Consider the following 4,487-nt stretch of genomic DNA (forward strand, 5'->3'; position numbering starts at 1 on the left):
TTTTTATTCCAAAATGTCCTTTTTTCAAAGTCAGTCTTTATTTCAAAATCCCGTTTTTCCCGATGGTCTATTTATTTCATAATGCGACTTTTCAGCAGAATGACTTTGTCTGTCAATCAAGAGAGACAGGGCAGAGCCAGTTGTGTGATTGGTTGCTCCTTTACTCAGACATAAGTAATAGCACATGAAGTGTCGATTTAGGTTTAATGGTGCAATGCGTCTCCTATGCAGCCGGCGGCAGTATGCAGCTCAAAATAAAGTTAAGGCACCGACAAATGCAAAACACTGGGCGCGAATAACGTTACAGGTGTATCAATGCTTGTGAAGGACATGGCTGCAGGAGACAAGTCCATTTCTGAGTTACTCAGAGAACTTGCTAACCGCTTAGATTGTACGTCTTCACCTCAGTCTGAGAGAGTATTGCAGCAGCGTACTGGAGATGAAGCGGTCCCTGGTCCAAGTTCTCATCACAACCGCACAGTGTTAACGTTAGCAAATGCTAATGCTATCACAGCTAGCTCCACTCCACGAAACGCTGTTCAGTGTAAGTAACGATATGTTATTACTGCTCAGTCAGTCTGTCTGTCTGCCAAAAATGAGCTCTTTAATCAGTTCAGTCACAGATTTTTTTAATACTGTTTTTATCATAGCAAAGAATTCCATAAATTAGGTAAGAGAAAACAATTGTCTTCTGGGTTAATGTCTGTATTACTATTTACATTGTTGTAGGTAATAGTTATTTATGACTGTTTTAAAGTGTCTTATCTTCTCTGCTAATATGGAAGACAAGTAATCTATGTGAAAGAAAAGAAAGCAATTTTAGTTCAACGTAGTGATTTTGTAAGTGGGTATAATTTGAAAATGCTTTTACTAGTACAGTGGATGTTCTTTAAATATTTAACATTTAAAGTGTGTGTCACTTTACGGAAGCCAACTTCAGTTTTGGTTTGGTCTCACTGTTGTAGGTCATAACATGAACAAGTCGTCAAGTCAAGCAGCTGAGGAAAGGGCTTAAGGAGACCATGGTATGGCCCCTTCTGACAGAAAGATCAGACATCATTCCTCTTTTCTTACCAAGGGAATCAGAGACTGCTCCCTGTTGTGAGGTAAGGTCAGGTCACATCTTTTAACATCTGAATAGTAAAGGTATTTGGTTAATTTATGAAGGATGCACATTAATTGTTGACACAAAACAATATACTATTTTGTATGCTTGGGTTAGTTGAACAGCTGGGTTACATTTAATAAAAATACACCTAATATGTTGCAGATGCTCTTAAGACTACAAGATAAGTAAAGCTATAAAATGACTGTAGCCTGCCACAGAAGAGGAAGAAGAGGAATGCTCTCGAGGATAAATGCAGAGTGGCAGGTTACCTTCGGTCCTTCATTGGAAATGGTAAGTCTGCTGCGATAGGTATTTTGCCATTGGTTTTCTCTGATTATACTTTGGTAAATTACATACAGTCCAGTGATCTTGGGTCATTAACAAAGTACACTATAGTATAATTTTGTTTTGTTATTTGCTCCATACTGCCTCCATGCAATACATAAAAAACAGAGTGGTGGCATTATCAGTTGCACTAGAATTGTATGTAGACTAATTTTAGCTTTGTTAACATAAAAATATCTACAGGGTGGGCCATTTATATGGATACGGCGTAATAAAATGGGAATGGTTGGTGATATTAAAGTCCTGTTTGTGGCACATTAGTATATGTGAGGGGGCAAACTCCCCAAGATGGGTGGTGACCATGGTGGCCATTTAGAAGTCGGCCATCTTGGATACAACTTTTTTTTTGTCAATAGGAAGAGGGCCATGTGACACATCAAACTTATTGGTAATGTCACAAGATAAACAATGGTGTGCTTGGTTTCAACGTAACTTTATTCTTTCATGAGTTATTTACAAGTTTCTGACCACTTATAAAATGTGTTCAATGTGCTGCCCATTGTGTTGGATTGTCAATGCAACCCTCTTCTCCCGCTCTTCACACACTGATAGCAACACCGCAGGAGAAATGCCAGCACAGGCATCCAGTATCCGTAGTTTCAGGTGCTGCACATCTCGTATCTTCACACCATAGACAATTGCCTTCAGATGACCCCAAAGATAAAAGTCTAAGGGGGTCAGATTGGGAGACCTTGGGGGCCATTCAACTGGCCCATGATGACCAATCCACTTTCCAGGAAACTGTTTATCTAAGAATGCTCGGACCTGGCACCCATAATGTGGTGGTGCACCATCTTGCTGGAAAAACTCAGGGAACGTGCCAGCTTCAGTGCACAAAGAGGGAAATACATCATCATGTAGCAATTTCAAATATCCAGTGGCCTTGAGGTTTCCATTGATGAAGAATGGACCCACTATCGTTGTACCCCATATACCACACCAAACCATCACTTTTGTTGTTCCAACAGTCTTGGAGGGATCCATCCAACGTGGGTTAGTGTCAGACCAATAGCGGTGGTTTTGTTTGCCAACTTCACCATTCACATAAAAGTTTGCCTCATCACTGAACAAAATCTTCTGCGTGAACTGAGGGTCCTGTTCCAATTTTTGTTTTGCCCATTCTGCAAATTCTGTGCGCCGATCTGGGTCATCCTCGTTGAGATGCTGCAGTAGCTGGAGTTTGTAAGGGTGCCATTTGTGAGTAGCTAATATCCGCCGAAGGGATGTTCGACTAATGCCACTCTCCAGTGACATGCGGTGAATGCTACGCTGTGGGTTCTTGATGAATGAAGCTAGGACAGCCACTGATGTTTCTTCATTAGTGACAGTTTTCTTGCATCCACATTTTGGCAAATCCAACACTTAACCAGTTTCACGAAACTTAGCAAGCAGTTTGCTAACTGTAGCATGGGAGATGGGTGGTCTCGTTGGGTGTCTTGCATTGAAATCTGCTGCAATGACCCGGTTACTGCGTTCACCAGATATTAACACAATTTCGATCCGCTCCTCACGTGTTAACCTCGTCGACATGTCAATGGCTGTGAACAAAGAGAAACTTGTAAATAACTCATGAAAGAATAAAGTTACGTTGAAACCAAGCACACCATTGTTTTTCTTGTGACATTACCAATAAGTTTGATGTGTCACATGGCCCTCTTCCTATTGACAAAACAAAAGTTGTATCCAAGATGGCCGACTTCTAAATGGCCACCATGGTCACCACCCATCTTGGGGAGTTTGCCCCCTCACATATACTAATGTGCCACAAACAGGACTTTAATATCACCAACCATTCCTATTTTATTACGGTGTATCCAAATAAATGGCCCACCCTGTATAACAGCTACAAAAGCAATTTGAGTGGGGCAAAAATGTCTGGTGCCCAGTATGCAAGTGGTCATCTTTTATGGTATTTCTCCATAAAAGATTCAAAATAATGAATATAGGATGTCATTATAGTTTAAAACAATCTTCTGTTGCAGCATCTTGTGCACAACGAAAAGCCCTCATCAAGTTTTGGACAGGATGGGAAGTCTTGCCGAGAGAAATGACTGTGGAAGTGGTCAACAGCAGTCTTCCACCTGTTTTGACGTACTACGTCTTCCTGCACACTACTGTACCTATGAGTCATTTCTAATGGACATTCCGGTGTGTCTCAACTCTACTGACTCAGGTTTTGGTCTGGTTTAGGATTGATTCTATAACCACATGGTAAGATTAGACCATTTCTTCTTTCTTGCATCACATTACTGTATTCAGTGTTCAAAGAAACGGACAATCTAGTGAGTTCTAGTTCCTTTTAATACACTTGACAGTGAAAAATGCACAGTACAGGTGAGCATTTATGGCTTTTTTTAATATACAGTGGCTTGCAAAAGTTTTCGGCCCCCTTGAACTTTCCCACATTTTGTCACATTACAGCCACAAACATGAATCAATTTTATTGGAATTCCAGGTGAAAGACCAATACAAAGTGGTGTACACGTGAGAAGTGGAACGAAAATCATACATGATTCCAAACATTTTTTACAAATAAATAACTGCAAAGTGGGGTGTGCGTAATTATTCAGCCCCCTTTGGTCTGAGTGCAGTCAGTTGCCCATAGACATTGCCTGATGAGTGCTAATGACTAAATAGAGTGCACCTGTGTGTAATCTAATGTCAGTACAAATACAGCTGCTCTGTGACGGCCTCAGAGGTTGTCTAAGAGAATATTGGGAGCAACAACACCATGAAGTCCAAAGAACACACCAGACAGGTCAGGGAAAGTTATTGAGAAATGTAAAGCAGGCTTAGGCTACAAAAAGATTTCCCAAGCCTTGAACATCCCACGGAGCACTGCTCAAGCCATCATTCAGAAATGGAAGGAGTATGGCACAACTGTAAACCTACCAAGACAAGGCCGTCCACCTAAACTCACAGGCTGAACAAGGAGAGCGCTGATCAGAAATGCAGCCAAGAGGCCCATGGTGACTCTGGACGAGCTGCAGAGATCTACAGCTCAGGTGGGGAATCTGTCCATAGGACAACTATT

The 4,487-nt window shown here is 41.3% G+C and overlaps 1 long non-coding RNA gene across 1 annotated transcript; it reads left to right on the forward strand.

Moving 5' to 3' along the window:
- The first annotated feature begins 335 nt into the window (after nucleotides 1-335).
- LOC120433175 lies at nucleotides 336-3,809 on the forward strand. The gene is made up of 4 exons (XR_005608385.1): nucleotides 336-544; nucleotides 966-1,106; nucleotides 1,271-1,399; nucleotides 3,436-3,809. It is a non-coding gene; the product is annotated as an uncharacterized LOC120433175 (long non-coding RNA).
- The last annotated feature ends 678 nt before the right edge of the window (nucleotides 3,810-4,487 follow it).

The sequence above is a fragment of the Oreochromis aureus genome, linkage group 3, assembly GCF_013358895.1.
Source record: "Oreochromis aureus strain Israel breed Guangdong linkage group 3, ZZ_aureus, whole genome shotgun sequence".
NCBI classification, from domain to species: domain Eukaryota; kingdom Metazoa; phylum Chordata; class Actinopteri; order Cichliformes; family Cichlidae; genus Oreochromis; species Oreochromis aureus.